Genomic DNA, 24,291 nt, shown 5'->3' with positions numbered 1-24,291 from the left:
AGGGGCTTCCTTGCTGAGAGGTTGATACTGGGTCAGAACAAATGGTTGTAACTCCTCTTGGCTCTTTCTTGTTTATCAATAAAAGCTATTCAAGTTTTCTCCATACTCTTGTGTCGTTTATGTTTGCTGCATTTGTATGGTCAATTTACATCTGATCCTAGATTGTTTATGATTATAGATCCATGTTCTTGTATAGTGTTGTGCTACTGTGATCTTATAGGTACTCCGTGAAGCTGGGCGTGCAAGGGAACAAGTAGCGAAAGACTATCAAGGAAGAGAGGAATCGAACCAGGAGATTAGCGCAAGACAGAGGTTGGTCTTCTTTGTTCCTCTCTATCTATACTTCGTAAAGGAAAAACGAAAGTAGCTTTACTTTGTTTGTTTCTAAGGCAACGATCACACCTTAGTGGGATAAGCAGTTCTGAGTAGACACTTTTCCCTGTAACAAAATGGCAACTCCACTGGGGAAAAGTGTCTACTCAGAACTGCTTATCCCACTAAGGTGTGATAGCTACCTTAGAAACAAACAAAGTAAAGCTACTTTCATTTTTCCTTTATGAAGTATAGATAGAGAGGAACAAAGAAGACCAACCCCTGTCTTGCACTAATCTCCAGGTTCGATTCCTCTCTTCCTTGATAGTCTTTCGCTACTTGTTCCCTTGCACGCCCAGCTTCACGTAGTACCTGTAAGATCACAGTAGCATAGCACTATACAAGAACATGGATCTATAATCATAAACAATCTAGGATCAGATGTAAATTGACCATACAAATGCAGCAAACATAAACGACACAAGAGTATGGAGGAAAACTTGAATAGCTTTTATTGATAAACAAGAAAGAGCCAAGAGGAGTTACAACCATTTGTTCTGACCCAGCATCAACCTCTCAGCAAGGAAGCCCCTCTTCATCTCATACAAAGCTTAGATCACCCAACAATATGATGTTTGTCTCAAGAAACCAACAACAATTCCTTACAATATGAAAAATTCCAGCCTCTGGATCTCTGGGATGAGGGATCCATATATAGATATCTGTAAGGGAGATGAGTCAGCTTGTGATTTGATTATTGTCCTCCCTCTAATAGTTCTTGCTTCCACTTGGAGATTGATGATCTCTTACTCATCCTTGGTCGAATTCAGAGAGGCAAGTGTCACAGGAGAAGTTTCTGGAAGCTTCCATTGCCTCTCCACCTCGCGGAATGACACTGCCATTTGTCATTTCTCGCCCATCGCACCCCATAGAAGGGATTTTTGAAATGCAATGCACCCACACAGTGTATTTAGGTAGACTGATGATTCTGACAGTGGAGTAGCTAAAATGATCCTGTTTTGACCAATTCTGAGCAATTTTTCATGGAGAACTTCTAGGAGAAGCTGTAATCAATTGACCTTGTTCCTTTAGGGGTTAGAACAACACTTTTAGGGACTTAGGAGCCCTTGGTTTATGGACATTTCATGCTTGGGGTTGTAGTGCCCAAAAATGTCTATAACAAAGTCAAGGGGGCCAAAGGGGGACACAGAAATGGGGCCCACGCAGACACATGGAGGGACTGCGTAAGAGGGAAGAACACATGGCAAGAGGGGAATCACGCAGGAGGAGGTGAGCCTAAGGATTGTGAGAGGCAGAGGCTATAAAATAGAGAAGATCCCCCTCATTTTGGATCATTCAGTTATGTGCATTTGTGATAGTCATTTTGGCTTAGAGAACGTTGGCTATTTAGCTAGTCTGTAGCACTGTTTAGTGCATTGAGTGTCTCTGTTTGGAGATCTCACCGTTATCCCCAGGGGACTTTGAGTGCCTACTCGGGCAAGGTATTTTCATTGGCATTTCAGCTGCAGTATCTTCAGCACTTCAGCAGTGGTTTTATCACTATTCTGGAGGACAGCAGAGCACTGGGAGAGGGACGCAGTTCCTTTTGGGAGCAGTCTGGATTGAGGGTTTGTGGAGGATTTGAGCTGAGGGATTGAGCAAGAGATCAGCTCTTACATATTGGAGGAGTTTGGTAGAGTTATGGGCTGAGTTTCAGAGGATTCTATTCAGTGACGGCGCAGAGCAGTGAGGAACTGCGCAGATCCCCAAGGGGGTGATTTTTGGGGGTCGGCCATTCTAGGAAAGCTTTCTGGGCTTTTCTGGGTTTCTTGAGTAGAGTCCAATTCCAGAGTTTCAACTTTTTCTGAGGAGGGGAGAAGTCCCATATCCTCGTTTGATTTCTAGCAGCAGTAGTAGTGTAGCAGTTTTCCTAGCAGCTTGGACACAGATCGGAGAGGGGCCATTCCTTTGCTATTCTTAGTGTATTTCTTCACTTGCCTTGTGTAAGTAGAGGTGCCATCTTCCTGATCACCTCCTGTACTGATTTTATTACTCAGTATAATAAAATGGCTTAGCATTCTCTCTGCATTTCTTGTGTATCTTTTTATGGTTTATTTGATATATATAGTATCATTGTTACTTGTATCTCTGTGAGCATTCTTGGCTATTATACCACTTGTGTGTTTCTATTATACTCTTAGACAGAGTTTGGAAAGGGCAAGGTAGCCTCCGAATCTCGTCCTCCTTTTAGAGGCGACATATCTGGTAAATGCCCTCCCAATCCATCTCTGGTTGGAGTTTTCTTGTGTTTGGGGTATATTCTTGTTATAGGATATTATAGAATCAGTATTAGAAAGTCAATAATTTTTCACTTCCATAATCAGATTCATATACGCTACTTCAGTTAATGGAACTTGCGTGTATATGCAACCGTGTTTAAGGCAACTAGCGTATATCTAGCAAACTTATGATTCAGTTAATTCATCATATGTTGATCTTTAATCAGTGCATCAGAACCATATAAACAGTAACTAGGTGGAGTAAAAACAAAATAGACAATCACACACATGAACACAAGATATAAGGTGGAAACCCAATGTGGGTGAAAACCACCTGCTGCAGTCATCTCTATCTTCTTTTTAATAATAAGAAACTTCTTTTTAGAATTTTTTTACTCGTGCAGTCTTATACCAGTACGTAGGCTTCTACCTGCAAAAGGGTACATCATTCTCTCATTCTCCAGCTTCACCTGGAAGGGAGCTACAACCCCCTAGCTCTTGTACTAGCTGATATGTTTACTAGTATGTAGGTGCCGACCTACAGAAGGATACAACCTTCTCTTTTTCTTCCAGGGACCACGTTTCACAAATTTTCAGACTGGATCCATCAACAACATTATTCAATCATCAAATATATCTGCATCAACCAATCTCCCTTTTGAAACAATCACAGCCGAATCAATCAATCACTCTGATCATACAAAATGTTGTAACCAAAATACAGTAACCAGAACTCAATCCATAACCTATAACGCTGCAACAGCAAATAGAAGTAGCTAAAACATATTTTATAAGGTATACTCTACTTCCATGTGTCGAACCTGCGTGCATACGCTCTTTTCTCAAGGTGAACCTGCGTATAGATCTGCAAATCAAATTTAAGATGTATAATCTATTTTGATATGCAGAACCAACGTGTATACGTGCCTTTTCTAAAGTGAACCTGCATACAGATCTGTAGATGATGATTTAAACATTATAACAATTCCATACTTCAGTTATACCCAGATCATCATATTTACAGACTACAACATGCGCCAGTTATTCAGATAAATGATCAAACCACATAAAGATAATTCACTTCAAGCCTTAAGATCTTGACCCAGCATTCGATCTTATCCTTCATCAAGTGCTAAGGTTCATCCTTGGTTCATATCCAGCTATGCACCATAACCCAATAACTTGTATACTAGATCTTGCTCTTCATCAAATATTCAATTCTTGAGTACATTTGCCTAATGATCTTCTCATCCTTTTATTGTCTTAGGCCTTACTCAATACCATGGACCAAAACCACTTAGGACCAATACCTTGGACCAAATACTTAGGGTCAATACCTTGGACCATATATCTTGGACCAATACCATGGACCAAATACCTTGGACCAAAACTTAGTTTTCCAAGATATACGTGCCTTTCATTCTGTGAAAGTGTGTGTGTATGTATATGCTCCTTTTGGTCTGTTAACCCACGTGTATATGCTACTTTGTCAAGGTGAACCTGCGTATACCTCACTTTCCTCATTCTGTGAAGTCTGATCTGTAACTCTATGTTGTTAACCTGTTGAACTGTGATCTATCATCTGAGTGAGTTGCCAGCAAATACAACACCTGTGTCATAGTGCCAAATCTAAGTCATAATGCCAACAATCTACCCCTTTGGACTTGATGGCCACCCCATGTCACTCTCCCCCTTTTTCATCAAGGGCAAGGGTCTTGCTCCCCCTAAATATAAGCAAGGTCTACAAAACGATGTTCTAAAAGAAGAACATGACTCTATACATACATCATAAATGACCTTCCTATCACCAATGACTCATACATACATCCATCTCCCAACCGAGTGGGGATATACCAATTGTTGATACATGTCAAAACAAAAACATTACATCATCCATCCTATGCATAGTGGGGTAACAAAATGGGTCATTTCATGACCTTTACATGAAAAGATATACATGACATATATAATAGAGACCAAATATCTTATACAAGATCATGATAGTCATCAACAACTATCATCAACAGAATTTGTCAATCAGCATCCAGTCCAGCAACCATGTTCTCCCCCTGAACCTATTCCAGCTGAATCAAAAACAATTGTGTGAATCTGTACCAAGATATTCTAAGATAATGCAAACAATGCATTATTAGAAACATATGCTCCCCCTGCACCTTCGCTAGACGATCACTATCAGATCTTATCATTTCATATAATGGAAGAGTTATCAAGGCATCATCATCAATCATATATACATCAAGTTATCAGCAACTTATTTGAGCCGACATATTTTCACATGTCATCCACAAACTGTAACCATCATCACTTAGAGCAGATAATTCACTAAACCATATCAGACCCCTTTCTTCCTGAGTCTGGCCCACTGCTTTTCCGCAAACCAACATATACGCGACTGTATCCATAGAAAACAGCATATGTACGCGACTATGCTTTATGAAACTCGCGTATAACCATCTTTCTCTGAAACAAGTAGGTTTTAACAGCATGATGATACATCAACTACTCCCAGCTTCTGTCTGAGATATTCAAATGTCTCTCTGGGCAGTGGTTTGGTGAATATATTAGCAACCTATTCTTTAGAGGGAACATACTCCAATTTGACCTTTTTTTAAAGAACTTGTTCACGTAGAAAGTGATATTTTATGGGTATGTGCTTGGTCTTGGAATGCATGACTGGATTCTTTGAAATACTGATGGCACTTGTATTATCACATAGAATGGAGATGGGTGGAGAACATGTGATCTGAATGTCTTGTAGTGTTTGCATCATCCGAAGGAGTTGTGTGCAGCAAGATGCAGCAGCCACATATTCTGCTTCAGCTGTAGATAATGCAATTGAACTTTGTTTCTTGCTGAACCAAAACACTAATCTAGAACCCATATAGAATGCACCACCATTAGTGTTTTTTCTGTCATCAACGCTTCCTACTCAATCTGCACCTATATATGCTTGAAGTGTAAGATTTGTATCTCTAGGATACCATAAACCAAAATTCTATGTTCCTTGGAGATATTTGAAAATCCTTTTGACTGCCTGAAGGTGTGATTCCTTTGGATTTTCTTGGAATCTTGCAACTATTTCTACTGCATGCATGATGTCTGGTCGGGTACCTATTAGATAAAGCAGACTGCCAATCATGGATCTATAAGTTGGTTGATGTACTGTTGTTGATTCATCATTTGAGCTGAGACTGCATCCTGTTACCATTGGGGTACATACTGGTTTAGAATCTTCCATGCCGTATTTTTTCAAGATCTGTTTGAGATATTTGGTTTGTGACAGAAAAATACCATCTTTATTTTGTTGAACTTGTAGACCAAGAAAATATGTAAGCTCACCAAGCAAGGACATTTCAAATTCTTGTTGCATTACCGAAGCAAAATTCTAACTCATGGCTTCTTCATTGCTTCCAAAAATGATATCATCAACATACACAACAAGTATTAGCAATTTATTATTGTCAATCTTTGTATATAGATTACTATCAGCTGATCCCTTTGAAAAACCTTGTTGATGGAGATATTTGTCAAGATGATAATACCAGGCCCTTGGAGTTTGTTTTAGACCATAGAGAGCCTTTCTAAGTCTGCATACAAGTTTTTCATCATTTCTAAGAATGAATACGTCTGGGTGCTCAATATAGACTTCTTCTTCTAAGTCTCCATTAAGAAAGGCAGATTTTACATCCATTTGGTATACTTTGAATTTCTGAAAACTAGAAAGAGCAAGGAACATTCTTATGGCTTCAAGTCTAGCAACAGGTGCAAAAGTTTCTTCAAAATCTCTACCTTCTTGTTGAGCATATCCTTTACAAACAAGTCTAGCCTTGTTTCTAATAACTTCTCCATTTTCATTCAGCTTGTTTTTGAATATCCATTTAGTTCCTATGATATTCTTATCAGGAGGTCTAGGAACTAATTCCCAAGTATTATTCTCTTTAATTTGTTCAAGTTCTTCATTCATGGCCTTGACCCAACATTCATCTTTGCATGCATAATTTACATTTTGAGGTTCGGTGGAGGATAGCAATGCTAGATAGCTTGAAGTTTCTGTAATAGTTCTTCTTGTCTACACACCTGCCTCTTTCTGTCCCAAAATTTGAGTCTCTGGATGATTTTTCTGAACATACTTGGATAGAATCTTTTCTTCTACCGTTATCTCTTCTTTTGGTGCTTCATTGGTTTCTTCTTCAGAATTAGTGTGATTTGACGTGGAAGGATAATCCTCATCTTCTTCATAATCTTCAGTTTTTATTTGTTTTGGATTTTTGCATGTTTCATCAACCACAACATCAATACTTTCAATAATTTTCCCAAGTTTTTTATTATAACATTTATATCCTTTACTTCGAGAAGAGTAACTAAGGAGAATACCTTCATCTGCTCTGGGTTCAAACTTACCAAGTTTTTCATCAGTCCTTTTGATGTAACATTTTCTTCCAAAAACTTTGAAGTATTTTACAGTAGGATTCTTACCATACCAAAGTTCAAGTGGAGTTTGAGTGTTGTTTACCCGAACATTTTCTTGGTTGAGAATAGTGACGGTAGTGAATGCAGCTTCACCCCAGAAGGTTGCAAGAGTTATAGACTCATCTAGCATAGCATGAGAAATTTGTTGAAGAGTTCTGTTCATCCTTTCTACCACTCCATTTTGCTGAGGAGTCCTTGCGATGGAGAATTTCCTTTTTATTCCATGTTCTTCACAAAATTCAAAGAGTTCATCCGAAGTAAATTCTCCTCCTCGATCAAATCTTAGGCATTTGATTTTACAATCTGATTCATTTTCAACCAAAGTTTTGAAGGCTTTGAACTTTTCAAATGCTTCATATTTATGCTTTAGAAGTCCTATCCAACACAATTATGGAAAAATCATCAATGAACAATATAAAGTATTCTTCTCCACGAGGTGACTTTTTCCTTGATGGTCCACATAAATCAGTATGAACAAGTTCAAGAGGCTTACTAGTTGATCCTTCCTTTTCAGGGAAGTGTGATCTGGTTTTCTTACCAAATTGACATGATTTGCATATTGTATTTTCTGGAATGCTGATATCAGGAAAATCACGAACAACATGGAATCTGCATGCTTTTCTTATTTGAGAAAAAATTAGATGCCCCAATCTTCTGTGTCATGGCTAGTGTTCATCATTTTTGCTTATATAGCATTGTTTTTGTCCTCCCTTGAGTATGTATAAGTTGTTTGGAGTCCTTATACCTTTGATCACGGTTTCTCCTATATCAAGCTCATGAACAACATATCCATTTGATCGAAATACTACTTCATTTCCTTGATCACACATTTGACTAACACCCAACAGGTCATGCTTTAGACCATCAACATACATAACATTCCCAACTTTAACTTTTTCTTTTAAGAGAATAGAGCCTTTACCTTTTATGACAGCAGTAGTGTCATTTCCAAATGAGACCTTCTTTTCCTTTTCTAAGGCATTATATGAGTCAAGTTTTTTTTTGTCACCTATCATGTGTTTTGAGCATCCACTGTCAATGTACCACTGATTTTCTTGTCCTTCTGCATACAAGGCTATGCCACATCTTTCTGTTTTTGGTTCTTTCTTTCTCCATATTTTGGGTATTAAAGGAGTTTTCTCCTTTTGAGATGTTTGCCGAAATTTACTCCTACATTTAGATTCTTCATGACCGAAGTTGTTGTAGATAGAGCATTCTATTTCATTTTCCAAGAAGAGAAAAGTTATTGTAGGACCTTTTCATGATCCCTGTTACATTCCTTTGATTTCATGCTTCTCTAGTCATTATAGTCTTGTAAGCAACACATTGAGCAACTTTGTGTCCCAATTTATGACATGAAAAACATTGACCATTAAAGAAGTTCCCACGATTATCGAATCTAGTGACCTGGTGATTGTAGTTTCTATTGATATTCATTCTTGAAGTAGATTGAGTATGATTTATCTGAGGTTGGTTGTAGCTTATGTTCATCCTTGAAGTAAACTGAGCCTAATTTACCTGGTGATCTACTTTATGCCTTTGATGATGATTGTCAAGCTGTTCACTGCTCTTTGCTACATCAAGATAGCTTTTAGTGGAGGTTGATGGCTTCTGTGCTTGAGATGGTTCTTCAGTATATCCAAGACTTGTCTTTATCAGAGCAGAACACTGCACTTTGATAATTTCATTTAAGGTTTCTAATCCTTTAGCAAATCTAATATTGAGAGCTTTTGTTTTCTTAATATCCTTTCTTAGACCCACAATTTCACATTCTAGTTTTTAATTGTGTTTTTCTCTTTCAGCAAGTTGGAATTTCAAAGTATCTATAATCATATTATTTTCTTCTAAACAGATCTTGAGTTTAGAGATTTCTTCATAAAGGTCATCTTCATCTAAAGCATCCAAGAAATCATCATCTTCAAAAGCCATCAGAAGTCTATAGTCATTACTATTTTCATCTTCATCACTAATTGATAAACCATCGCTATCTTCATGTGTATAGTAGCTATTTTTACCTACACTATGTTTTCTATTCCATTTTGCAGATTCCTTACCTTTATCAAACTTATCTTTATGAGGACATTTGGCAGCATAATGATCGTCTCTTCCACAAGCAAAACATTTGAAAGTTAATTTACCTCTGAATCTTCCAGAACCCCGTTGACGGTTCTTGACAAAGTTTGCTTCTTCTTCTCCTTCTGAAATATGTCTTGATTCATTGAGTTCTTATTTTCTTGAAGCTTTAAATGTGGCTTCTCTCATATCTAATGGACCTCCTTTTCTCATCTCGAAAGCAGTTAAGATTCCATGCAACTGTGTCATAGTAATAGTCTGAAGATCCTGCTTTTCTTCTATGGCAGATACTTTTGATTCAAACTTAGCAGACAAGGATCTTAAAACCTTTTCAACTGAAGTAACTTCTTTTATCTCTTCACCTAAATTCTTCATGCAATTAACAATATCATCTATATGTAAGAAGTAACTAGCTATACTTTCATCATTGTGCATCTTGAGAGTTTCATATTGAATTCTGGGAGTTTGCAGTTCTGCATGTTTTACCTTAGAGTCTCCTTCATAGCTTAGAATGATTTTGTCCCATATTTCTTTGGCAGATTTGAGCTGCATAACTTTGACAAACTTTGATTGTGACAGACTTCCCAATAATATATTGACCACCTTGGCATTGGTTTTACATTGCTTTTTACATGCCGCATCTGTAGGAATTGCTGATGGAAATGTATATCATCCTTCCACGATTTCCCAGACATCTGTTCCAAGAGATTGAAGATAGGCTATGGTTCTTACCTTCCAATAAACGAAGTTGCTTCCATCAAAGGTTGGAGGTCGGATGGATCCCTCTCTTTCTTAATTACTCATGATGATAGATCTTCCTTCAAGCGATCAAGCTTCTTCTGAAGGACCTACTCTAATTCCAATTGTTGGAAATAATACTGAGAGGGGGGATGAATCAATATAGCAAGTCAATAATTTCACTTCCATAATTAGATTCATATACGCTACTTTAGTTAATGGAACTTGCGTATATACATAAGTGTGTTTAAGGCAACTAGCGTATATCCAACAAACTTATGATTCAATTAATTCATCATATGTTGATCTTTAATCAGTGCATCATAACCATATAATAGTAACCAGGTTCAATAAAAACAGAATAGACAATCACACACATGAACACAAGATATAAGGTGGAAACCAAATGTGGGTGAAAACCACCTACTGTAATCGTCTCTATCTTCTTTCGAATAATAAGAAACCTCTTTTCACAATTTTTGTACTAGTGCAGTCTTATGCCAGTATGCAGGCTTCTACCTGTAGAAGGCTACAACCTTCTCTTATTCTCCAGCTTCTCCTGGAAGGGAGCTACAACCCCCTAGCTCGTGTACTAGCTGATATGTTTACTAGTACCTAGGTGCCGGCCTACAGAAGGCTACAGCCTTCTCTTTTTCTTCCAGGGACCACGTTTCATAAATTTTCAGACTGGATCCATCAACAACATTATTCAATCATCAAATATATATACATCAACCAATCTCCCTTTTGAACCAATCACAACCAAATCAATCAATCACTCTAATCATACAGAATGTTGTAACCAGAATACAGTAACCAGAACTCAAGCCAGAACCTAGAGCACTGCAACAGAGAATAGAAGCAGCTAAAACATATTTTATAAGGTATACGCTACTTCTATGTGTCGAACCTGTGTGTATACACTCTTTTCTCAAGGAAAACCTACATACTGATCTGAAAATAAAATTTAAGATGTATATGTTGTTTTGATATGCAAAACCAGCGTGTATACGAGCCTTTTCTAAAGTGAACCTGCATACAAATTTGTAAATGATGATTTAAACATTACAATAATTCCAGACTTCATTTATACCCAGATCATCATATTTACAGACTACAATATGCAACAATTATTCAGATAAATGATCAAACCACATAAAGATAATTCACTTCAAGCCTTAAGATCTTGACCCAACATTAGATCTAATCCTTCATTAAGTGCTAAGGTTCATCCTTGGTTTAGATCCAGCTATTCACCATAACCCAATAACCTGTATACTAGATCTTTCTCTTCATCAGATATTCAATTCTTGAGTACATTTGCCTAATGATCTTATCATCCTTTTATAGTCTTAGGCCTTACTCAATACCATGGACCAAAACCACTTACGACCAATATCTTGGACCAAATACTTAGGGTCAATACCTCGGACCATATATCTTGGACCAATACCATGGATCACAATACCATGGACCAAATACCTTGGACCAAAACTTAGTTTTCCAAGACATATGCGCCTTTCATTCTGTGAAAGTGCGTGTGTATGTATACACTCCTTTTGGTCTGTTAACCTGCGTGTATATGCTACTTTGTCAAGGTGAACCTATGTATACCTATCTTTCCTCATTCTGTGAAGTTTGATCTGTAACTCTGTGTTGTTAACCTGTTGAACTGTGATCTATCATCTAAGTGAGTTGCCATCAAGGACAACACCTGTGTCATAGTGCCAAATCTGAGTCATAATGCTAACACGAAGCACATTGAATACTTCCAAAAAAATAATGTTAGGTTAACCAATATTACAGAGGATCATAGGATTGATGTATTCATAGGGTCTTTAAAATATAACATCCAACATGAGGTTCGCCTTTGGGAATCTAATTCATTAGAGAAGGAATTCAGAGTGGCAAGAAAAGATGAAAGAAAAATTATGGAAATAAGTAAGTCTACCACTCGTAACTATAAATATGGAAGTGTTGCTACTCCTAGTCTTCCACAAACTTGAAGGTTGATACGAAAGAAATTGGAGGGAAAAAAAGCAAAAGGGCTTTGTTATAGTTTTGATAGAAAATATACTAAAGGTCATAAATGTGTTGAGAAGAAATTATTCTACATAGATTGTGAAGAGGAGGAAGAAAAGGAATAAGAAACATCAAAATAGGAGGATATACACCAAGAACCAACCCCAGAGAGAAGAAATTAATCTGACCATATCTTGTAATGCATTGGCAGGAATTACCACTCCTCAAATTCTCAAGATAGTGTTGGCATTATGATACAAGTGATACAGGTGTTGTCCTTGATGGCAACTCACTCAGATGACAGATCACAGTTCAGACTCTCAAAATGAAGAAAGAGAGCTATATGCAGGTTCCCCATTGACCAAGCCACATGTACATGCAGGTTAGTAGACAAAAAAGATCGTATAACGTACACACAAACTTTCACAGAAGGAAAGGCATGTGCATCTTGGAAAACTAAATTTTGGTCCATGGTATTTGGTCCATGGTATTTTGATCCATGGTATTGGCCCAAGGCATCTGGTCTAAAGCATTGACCCCAAGTATTTGGTCCAAGGTATTGGTCCTAAGTGGTTTTGGTCCATTGTATTGAGTAAGGCCTAAGACTATAAAAAGAGGAAAAGATCTTTAGGAAAGGGAACTCAAGTATTGGATATCTGATGAAGAGAAAGATCTAATGTATAGGTTATTGGGTTATGGTGCATAGCTAGATCTGAACCAAGGATGAACCTTAACACTTGATGAAGCATAAGATCTAATGATGGGTCAAGATCTTAAGGCTTGAAGTGAAGTATCTTTATGTGGTTTGATCATTTATTTGAATAACTGGCACATGTTGTAATCTGTAAATATGATTATCTAGGTATAACTGAAGTCTAGAATTATTGTAATGTTTAAATCATCATTTACAGATCTATATGCAGGTTCACTTCAGAAAAGGCGTGTATACACGCTAGTTCTGCATATCAAAATAGCGTATACATCTTAAGTTTGATTTGCAGATCTATACGCAGGTTCGCCTTGAGAAAAGAGCGTATGTAGGCAGGTTCGACACAAGGAAGTAGCATATACCTTATAAAATATGTTTTAGCTGCTTTTGTTTGTTGTTATAGTGTTCTAGGTTCTGGCTTGGGTTCTAGTTACTGTATTCTGGTTACAGCATTCTGAAAGATTAGATTGTAGGGTTGTCAAAGTGATGGATTGATTCAGTTGTGGTTGGTACGAAGGAGATTGATTGATGCAAATATATTTAATGATTGAATGATGTTATTGATGGATACAGTCTGAAAATTTATGAAACGTGGTCCCTGGAAGAGAAGATAAGGTTGTAGTCTTATGTAGGCTGGCACTTACGTACTAGTAAACATATCAGCTAGTACAAGAGCTAGGGGGTTGTAGCTCCCTTCCAAGAGAAGCTGGAGAACAAAATATGGTTGTAGCCTTCTGGAAGTAAAAGCCTGCGTACTGGTATAAGTTTGCACCAGTACAAAAATTGTAAAAAGAAGTTTCTTATTATTAAAAAGATAGAGACAATTGCAGCAAGTCGTTTTCACCAACATTAGGTTTCCACCTTATATCTTGTGTTCATATGTGTGATTTTCTGTTCTGTTTTACTGTACCTAGTTACTGTTTATATGGTCCTGATACACTAATTAAAGATCAACATATGATGAATTAACTGAATCACAAGTTTGCAGGATATATGCTAGTTGCCTTAATCATAGTTGCGTATACACGCAAGTTCCATTAACTGAAGTAGCGTATATAAATCTGATTATGGAAATGAAAAAGTATTGACTTAATAATACTGATTCACCCCTCCCCCCCTCTCAGTATTATTTCCTACAATTGGTATCAGAGCAGGTACTTTAGAAGAAGCTTGATCGCTTAAAGGAAGATCCATCATCATGAGTAATCAAGAAAGAGAGGGATCCATCAGACCACCAATCTTAGACGAAAGCAACTTTGTTTATTAGAAGGTAAGAACCACGGCCTATCTTCAATCTCTTAGAACAGATGTCTGGGAAATCGTGGAAGGAGGATATACATTTGCATCAGCAATTCCTACAGATGTGGTAGAGAAAAAGCAATATGAAACCAATGACAAGTTTTTCACTACATTATTGGGAAGTCTGTGACAATCAGAATTTGTCAAAGTTATGCAGCTCAAATCTGCCAAAGAAATATGGGACAAAACCGTTCTAAGCTATGAAGGAGACTCTCAAGTAAAACGTTCAAAACTGCAAACTCTCATAATTCAATATGAAACTCTCAAAATGCTCAATGATGAAAGTATAGCTAGTTACTTCTTACATATAGATGAGATTTTTAATTGCATGAAGAATTTGGGTGAAGAAATAAAAGAAGTTACTTTAGTAGAAAAGGTTTTAAGATCCTTGTCTGCTAAGTTTGAATCAAAGGTACCTGCCATAGAAGAAAAGCAGGATCTTCAGACTATTACTATGACACAACTACACGGAATCTTAACTACTTCCGAGATGAGAAAAGGAGGTCCATCAGATATGAGAGAAGCTGCATTTAAAGCTTCAGGAAAAGAAGAACTCAATGAATCAGAAGGAGAAGAAGAAACAAAGTTTTTCAAGAACTTTCAACGGGGTTCTAAAAGATTCAGAGGTAAACTTCCTTTCAAATGTTTTGCTTGTGGAAGAGTCGGCCATTATGCTGCCAAATGTCATCATAAAGATAAGGTTGATAAAGGTAAGGAATCTGCAAAATCGAATAGAAAACAAAGTGTAAGTAAGAAGAGCTACTATACGCATGAAGATAGCAATGGTTTATCAAATAGTGATGAAGATGAAAATAGTAATGACTATAGACTTCTGATGGATTTTGAAGATGATGATTTCTTGGATGCTTTAGATGAAGATGACCTTTATGAAGAAATCTCTAAACTCAAAATCTGTTTAGAAGAAAAGAATATGATTATAGATACTTTGACATTCCAACTTGCTGAAAGAGAAAAACACAATGAAAAACTAGAATGTGAAATTGTGGGTCTAAGAAAGGATATTAAGAAAACAAAAGCTCTCGATATAAGATTTGCTAAAGGATCAAAAACCTTAAATGAAATTATCAAAGTGCAACATTCTCCTCTGATAAAGACAGGTCTTCGATATACTGAAGAAGCATCTCAAGCACAGAAGCTGTCAACCTCCACTAAAAGCTATCTTGATGCAGCAAAGAGCAATGAACAGTTTAACAATCATCAACAAAGGCATAAAGCATATTACCAGGTAAATCAGATTCAATCTACTTCAAGGATGAAAAGAAGCTACAACTAACCTTAGGTAAATCATACGTAATCTTCTTCAAGAATGAATATCAATAAAAACTACAATCACCAGGTCAGTAGATTCGATAATCGTAGGAACTTCTTTAATGGCCAATGTTTTTCATGTCATAAATTTGGACACAAAGCTGCTCAATGTGTTGCTTACAAGACCATCATGACTAGAGAAGCACGAAATCAAAGGAATGTGACAGGGATCATGAAAAGGACCTATAATAACTTTTCTCTTCTTGAAAATGAAATAGAATGCTCTATCTATAACAAATTCGGTCATGAAGAATATGAATGCAGGAGTCAATTTCGGCAAACATCTCAGAAGGAGCAAACTTCATCAAGTCCCCAAATGTGGATAAAGAAAGAACCACAACTAGAAAGATGTGGTATAGCCTTGTATTCAGAAGGAATGGAAAATCAGTGGTACATCGACATGGATGCTCAAAACACATGACAAAGAAAAACTTCATTCATATAATGCCTTAGAAAAGGAAAAGAAGGTTTCATTTGGAAATGACACTCCTTCTGTCATAAAAGGTAAAGGCTCTTTTCTCTCAAAAGAAAAAGTTAAAGCTAGGAATGTTATGTATGTTGATGGTCTAAAGCATAACCTGTTGAGTGTCAGTCAAATGTGTGATCAAGGAAATGAAGTAGTATTTCGATCAAATGGATGTGTTGTTCGTGAGCTTGATACAGGAGAAACAGTGATCAAAGGTATAAGAACTCCAAATAACTTATACATACTCAAGGGAGGAAAACAACAGTGCTATCTAAGCAAAAATGATGAACATTGGCTATGGAACAGAAGATTGGGGCATATAAGCTTCTCTCAAATAAGAGAAGCATGCAGATTCTAGGCTATTCATGATCTTCCTGATATCAACATTCTAGAAAATACAATATGTAAATCATGTCAATTTGGTAAGCAAACCAGAGCACACTTCCCTGAAAAGGAAGGATCAGCTAGTAAGCCTCTTGAACTTGTTCATACTAATTTATGTTGACCATCAAGGAAAAAGTCACCTCGTGGAGAAGAATACTTTATATTGTTCATTGACGATTTTTCCAGAATGTGTTGGATAGGACTTCTAAAGCATAAAGATGAAGCATTTGAAAATTTCAAAGCCTTCAAAGCTTTGGTTGAAAATGAATCAAATCGCAAAATCAAATTCCTTAGATCTGATTGAGGAGGGGAATTTACCTTGGCTGAATTCTTTGAATTTTGTGAAGAACATGGAATAAAAAGGCAATTCTCCACCACAAGGACTTCTCAGCAAAATGGAGTGGTAGAAAGGATGAACAAAACTATTCAACAAATGGCTCGTGCTATGCTAAATGATTCTGGAACTCCTGCAAACTTCTAGGGTGAAGCTACATTTGCTGTCGTCACTATTCTCAACAAAGCAAATGTTTGGGTAAACAACACTCAAACTCCACATGAAATTTGGTATGGTAAGACTCCTACCGTAAAATACTTCAAAGTTTTTGGAAGCAAATGTTACATCAAAAGGACTGATGAAAAACTTGGTAAGTTTGAACCCAGAGCAGATGAAAGTATTCTCCTTGGTTACTCTTCCGGAAGTAAAGGATATAAATGTTATAATAAAAGACTTGGGAAAATTATTGAAAGTATTGATTTTGTGGTTGATGAAGCATGCAAAAATCCAAAACAAATAAAAACCAAAGATTATGAAGAAGATGAGGATTATCCTTCCACATAAAATCAGAATAATTCTGAAGAAGAAACCAATGATGTACCAGAAGAAGAGATAACAGTAGAAGAAAAGACTCCATCCAGGTATGTTCAGAAAAATCATCCAGAGACTCAAATTTTGGGACAGAAAGAGGCAGGTGTGCAGACAAGAAGAACTATTACAGAAGCTTCAATCTATCTAGCATTTCTATCCTTCGCTGAACCTCAAAATGTAAATGAAGCATGCAAAGATGAATGTTGGGTCAAGGCCATGAATGAAGAACTTGAGCAAATTGAAAAGAATAATACTTGGGAATTAGTTCCTAGACCTCATGATAAGAATATCATAGGAACTAAATGGATATTCAAAAACAAGCTGAATGAAAATGGAGAAGTTATTAGAAACAAGGCCAGACTTGTCTATAAAGGATATGCTCAACAATAAGGCATATATTTTGAAGAAACTTTTGTACCTGTTACTAGACTTGAAGCCATAAGAATGTTCCTTGCTCTTTCTAGTTTTCAGAAATTCAAAGTATACCAAATGGATGTAAAATATGCCTTTCTTAATGGAGACTTAGAAGAAGAAGTCTATATTGAGCAACCAGACGGATTCATTCTTGGAAATGATGAAAAACTTGTATGTAGACTCAGAAAGGCTCTCTATGGTCTAAAACAAGCTCCAAGGGCCTGGTATTACCGTCTTGACAAATATCTCCATCAACAAGGTTTTTCAAAGGGATCAGCTGATAGCAATTTATATACAAATATTGACAATAATAAATTGCTAATACTTGTTGTGTATGTTGATGATATCATTTTTGGTAGCAATGAAGAAGACATGAGTCGAAATTTTGCTTCGGTAATGCAGCAAGAATTTGAAATGTCCCTGCTTGGTGAACTTACATATTTTCTTGGTCTACAAGTTCAACAAAACAAAGATGGTATTTTTCTGTCACAAACCAAATATCTCAAACAGATCCTGAAAAAGTATGACATGGAAGATTCTAAACCAGTATGTACTCCAATGGTAATAGGATGCACTCTCAGCTAAAATGATGAATCAGTAGCGGTGCATCAACCAACTTATAGATCCATGATTGGTAGCTTTCTTTATCTAACAGGTACCCAACCGGACATCATGCATGGAGTAGGAATAGTTGGAATATTCTAAGAAAATCCAAAGGAATCACACCTTCAGGCAATCAAAAGGATTTTAAAATATCTTCAAGGAACACAAAATTTTGGTTTATGGTATCCTAGAGATACAGATCTTACACTTCATGCATATACAGATGCAGATTGGGTAGGAAGCGTTGATGACAGAAAAAGCACTAGTGGTGGTGCGTTCTATATGGGTTCCAGATTAGTGTCTTGGTTCAGTAAGAAAAAAAGTTCAATTGCATTATCTACGGCTGAAGCAGAATATATGGCTACCGCATCTTGCTGCACACAACTCCTTTGGATGATGCAAACATTGCAAGACATTCAAATCACATGTACTCTACCCATCTCCATTCTATGTGATAATACAAGTGCCATCAATATTTCAAAGAATCCAGTCATGAATTCCAAGACAAAGCACATACCCATCAAATATCATTTTCTACGAGAACAAGTGCTTGAACAAAAAGTCAAATTGGAGTATGTTCCCTCCAAAGAACAGGTTGTTGATATATTCACCAAACCACTGCCCAGAGAGACATTTAAATATCTCGGACAGAAGCTGGGAGTAGTTGATGCATCATCCTGCTATTAAATCCTATCTGTTTTAGAGAAAGGTGGTTATACGCGAGTTTCATAAAGCGTAGTCATGTAAATATGTTGGTTTCTTTGGATACAATCGCATATATGTTGGTTTGAAGAAAAAAAGTGGGCGAGACTTGGGAAGAAAGGGGTATGATATGGTTCAGTAAGTCATCCGCTCTGCTTGACGATGGTTACAGTCTGCGGGCGACATGTGGAAATAAACTGTTGGCTTTCATAAGTTGATGTGTATGATGCCTATTGTATGAAATGATCAGATCTTATAGTGATCATCTGGCACAGGTTCAGGGGGAGAACATGGTTGCTAGTTGACAGATGTTGCTGATGACTATCATGGTCTTTTTGTCTCTGTTATATATATGTCATGTATATGTTTTAATGTAAAGATCATGAAACGACCTAATTTTTTACCCCACTATGCATGGGATGGATAATGTAATGTTTTCTTGATTCGACTTGTATAAACAATTGGTATATCCCCACTTGGTTGGGTGGATGAGTCAAACTTGGTATATCCCCACTTGGTTGGGAGATGGATATATGTATGAGTCTTTGGTTATAGGAAGGTCATTGTGATGTATGTATAGAGTCATGTTATCTTTTTGCAGACCTTGCTTATGCTCAGGGGGAGCGTAGACTCGGTCATAGGAGCTCAATCAGCACTTCAGCATCTCAGAAAATTCAGATGGTAGTCAGGGGGAGCATGACCCTTTTGATGACAAAGTGGGAGATTGATTGGTATTTTTGTTGCCATCAAGTCCAAAGGGGGGGATTTTTGGCATTATGATACAAGTGATACAGGTGTTGTCCTTGATGGCAACTCACTCAAATGACAGATCACTGTTCAGACTCTCAAAATGAAGAAAGAGAGCTATACGTAGGTTCCCCATTGACCAAGTCACGTGTACATGTGTGTTAGCAGACCAAAAAGAGTGGATAACGTACACACACACTTTCACAGAAGGAAAGGCACATACATCTTGGAAAACTAGGTTTTGGTCTGTGGTATTTGGTCCATGGTATTTTGATCCATGGTATTGGCCCAAGGTATCTGGTCCAAAGTGTTGACCCCAGGTATTTGGTCCAAGGTATTGATCCTAAGTGGTTTTGGTCCATGGTATTGAGTAAGGGCTAAGACTAAAAAAGAGGAAAAGATCTTTAGGCAAGGGAACTCAAGTATTGGATATCTAATGAAGAGCAAGATCTAATGTACAGGTTATTGGGTTATGGTGCATAGCTGGATCTGAACCAAGGATGAACCTTAGCACTTGATGAAGGATAAGATCTAATGATGGGTCAAGATCTTAAGGCTTGAACTGAAGTATCTTTATGTGGTTTGATCATTTATCTGAATAAATAGCGCATGTTGTAATCTGTAAATATGATGATCTGGGTATAACTAAAGTCTAGAATTATTGTAATGTTTAAATCGTCATTTACAGATCTATACGTAGGTTCACTTTAGAAAAGGCGTGTATACACGTTGGTTCTGCATATCAAAACAGCGTATACATCTTAAGTTTGATTTGCAGATCTGTAAGCAAGTTCGCCTTGAGAAAAGAGCATATGCACGTAGGTTCGACACAGGGAAGTAGCGTATACCTTATAAAATGTGTTTTAGCTGCATTTGTTTGTTATTCCAGTGTTCTGGGTTCTTACTTGGGTTCTGGTTACTGTATTCTAGTTACAACATTCTAAAAGATCATATTGAAGGGTTGTCAAAGTGATTGATTGATTCAGTTGTGGTTGGTGCAAAGGAGATTAGTTGATGCAAATATATTTGATGATTGAATGATGTTATTGATGGATCCAGTCTGAAAATTTATGAAACGTGGTCCCTGGAAGAGAAGAGAAGGTTGTATCCTTCTGCAGGTAGAAGCCTGCGTACTGGTATAAGTCTGCGCCAGTACAAAAATTGTAAAAAGAAGTTTCTTATTATTAAAAAGATAGAGAAGATTTCAGTAGCTGGTTTTCACCCACATTGGGTTTCCACCTTATATCTTGTTTTCATATGTGTGATTGTCTGTTCTATTTTACTGTACCTGGTTACTATTTATATGGTCCTGATGCACTAATTAAAGATCAACATATGATGAATTAATTGAATCACAAGTCTGCAGGATATACGCTAGTTGCCTTAATAACAATTGTGTATACACACGAGTTCCATTAACTGAAGTAGCGTATATAAATCTGATTATGGAAATGAAAAAGTATTGACTTAATAATACTAATTCACCCCCCCTCTCAGTATTATTTCCTACAGATAGAAGGATATATCAAGAAGAAAAATGTAATAGCTATGATTGGTTTGGGTAGTACCCATAATTTTATTCATTGTAAGATAGCCAAGGAATTTAATTGCTTCCTATATCCAACACCAAAGTGTCAAGTGATGGCTGCAAATAGAGGAACTATAAATTTTTATGGAAAGTGCCATAATATCAATATAAACATGGGGAAATATGTATTGAATAGTCCAATGTTGACCATTCCAATTGGTGGTGTATATGTTGTACTAGGAGTCCAATGGTTACAATCTTTGGGAATGATAGATTATAATTTTTAAGAACTTTTCTTTAAAAAAAATAGAAGGAGAGGAAGCTGAATTAAGGGGTATCACAAAGAAACCAGGAAAGATAATTATCTCTAATGTTATGACAAAGCTTTTGAATAAATAACAATGGGGCATCATTACAAAATTATGCTCACTAAAGGTTCAAACATTGAAATCATTTATTTCTCTAAATCTCCAAAAAGTCTTGGACAATCATTCCAAGGTATTTGAGACTCCCAAAGGCCTCCCACCTATTCACGATCATGATCATGCTATTCATTTGATTCCAAGAAGTTTTATTCTAGAAATCATACCTTACAGATATACATATGCCCAAAAGAGTGAAATTGAACATATGGTTGCAGAAATTCTAGAGGCTGGTATAATTCAACCTAGCCAAAGTTATTTCTTTATTAAGTAGTATTGGTGCACAAGAAGGATGGATCAATGCGTATGTGTTTAGATTATAAGGAGCTCAACAATCTCACTATTAAAGATACATTTCCCATTCCTGTCATTGATGAATTGCGGGATAAATTACATGGATAAATTTACTTCACCAAGTTGGATCTTCATTTAGGATATCATCAAATTAGAATCAAGACTGAAGACATTCTGAGAAAAACATTCGTAAATCATGCAGGTCATTATGAATATTTGGTCATGCCATTTGGTCTTACTAATGTACTTTCCACATTTCAAGTTTTGATGAATTCCATTTTTAAACCCTTCCTTAGAAAATTTGTGTTAGTATTTTTTGATGATATACTAATCTATAGAATGTCTTGGAAGGATCATGTTCAACATGTTGACAGGGTGCTCAAACTATTGTAGGAGAAAAAATTAAATGAAAAAACCTCCAAATGTTTCTTTGGAGTATAGGAGGTGGAATAATTAGGTCATATTGTATCTCATGAGGGTGTTAGGGTAGACCCTAACAAAATTAAAATGGAAAATCCCCACAACCATAAAATATATTTAAGGATTTCTCAGGTTGACAGGGTATTATCGCAATTTTGTTAATAATTATGGGAGAATAGCATCACCTCTAACAACATTACTGAAGAAATATGCATTTTCTTGGACTCCAGAAGCAAATAATGCCTTTGAACATATTAAAGAGGTAATGTGCCAATCACTAGTCTTAGCTACTCCAAACTTCACAAAAACCTTTATTGTGGAACCTGATGTCTCCGAAAATGGAATTAGCGTTGCTTTAATGCAAGAACGATGACCCATTTCTTTTGAAATTCATCCAATCAAAGGAAAGTATATACAATAACCTATTTATGAGAAGGAAATATTGGAAATACTACATACACTATAACAATGGAGACCTTAACTAATGGGAAGACACTTCAAGGAAAAAAACACATCATGATAGTCTTAAATACTTTTTGTAAGAAAGATTATCTTCAGAAGAGCATCTAAAATGGGTCACAAAGTTGTTGGGTTATGATTTTGAAACCATCTACTAAAAAGGGAAGAAAAATGTTGTTGCAGATGCACTCTCAAGAAAGAATGAGTATGTGGAATCATTTCTTTGTGTCATTTCTATTATCCAACTTGATTGGATAACCGAAGCAAGGGATGAATGGAACAATGATGAAGATGTTTGGACACTCATTCAAACATTGCAGCAGGATCCCAATACATCTGATACATTTAACTGGAAAAATGATTCATTATGGTACAAGAACCATTTATATCTTTGTAAGATTTTCCAACTCAAGAAAAACATTATTTTGGAATTGCACACCTCCCTCTTAGTAGGGCACTCAGGTTTCTTAAAAATTTATCATAGGGTCAAGAAGGAATTTTTTTGGAATGAAGTTAAATCTAATATTCAGATGTTTATGGTAGAATGTTTGGTTTCCCAAAAAATAAGTTGAGAAAATTAAGACCTTGGGTCTTGGTGAGCACCAATATTACAGCAATAATGCTGCAACTCCTGGGTTGCCTACTTTACTCTTATCAACCCGATAGTTCGTAACAAACTTGGAAGCGTCAATGTTGTATGCATAAGTACTAGTTCTTACCGCAGGTTGTCACTTGGTCAGCCGGCGCAAGATCACTCTGAGCTCAAGCCAACTTCTATGGATTCTAAAAGAAACTCTATATGTGATGAAAGGAGAGAAAGATTACTCTACAGATGCTACTCTAGCTGCAGAAAGGAGAAAATTTGAAATGTAAAGCAAAACTAGTAAACCCTAATTAACCAACTAATTCTACTTTTGTAGAAATCACTTTGAAAACCATGAAAGGGATGCCATTACCTACTCAAGGAAGTAAACAACATCTAACTAAGCTATTTTTGGAAGTAAATAAGCACAAAACATCTTTTTGGATTTTTATGTATTTTTATGTGAATTTGACATGCATGTAATTTATTGTGAGAGAATGTGGCAGCGAATAGGTGGCATTGGAGGGTGGTTTTTGGATTTGAGAGGATGTAGGATGGTGTGGATGGGACCTAGGAGGTCTCAGCTGGCCTTCTAGAGGCTTTTCCCACACTCGGCCTTCAAAGGAAAGCTTACAGGAAAATCTACAGGAGGACACAGGATATATACAAGAGGAAAACAACGTTCTACACGAGGCCTACAGGAGGAGGTCGAGAGTAGTTTTCACTATTTTGAAGGTGTGAGATTGGGTGGAAAATGTAGATGAATGTTGGAATGAGGTGTTAGGGCACATAGGGTCCACCAAGAATCATCAGGAGAGAGAAACATGATCGGATTTGCTCAAGGAGAGAGGAAGAAGTTCTATGGAAAATGCAAGAAACTAAGGCAGAATTCAGGGGAGACTTGGGCGACCTATAGGGCATGGATCAGATGGAGGATGCGATGGCTGATAGGCTGGCCTAATGCTAGAAGAGATCTGCAGCATAACAAAACTGACAGTCAACCAAGAAAATCAAGCAAGCAATGAAATGAGTGCATCTAGGAAAACAGAGTTTTGCATCAAAATAGTCTAAACTATGATCTATGGAATGAAATGTTGATAACTGCTTCAAAAAAGGAAAGCATGAAAGAATAATATTGTAAATAAAGAGGTG

This window comes from Pinus tabuliformis, chromosome X (assembly GCF_031772625.1).
Source record: "Pinus tabuliformis cultivar Carrire ecotype Pingquan chromosome X, CPIR1, whole genome shotgun sequence".
In the NCBI taxonomy this organism is placed as follows: domain Eukaryota; kingdom Viridiplantae; phylum Streptophyta; class Pinopsida; order Pinales; family Pinaceae; genus Pinus; species Pinus tabuliformis.
The sequence above is the reverse complement of the archived record's forward strand: the minus strand, read 5'-3'. Positions refer to the sequence as shown.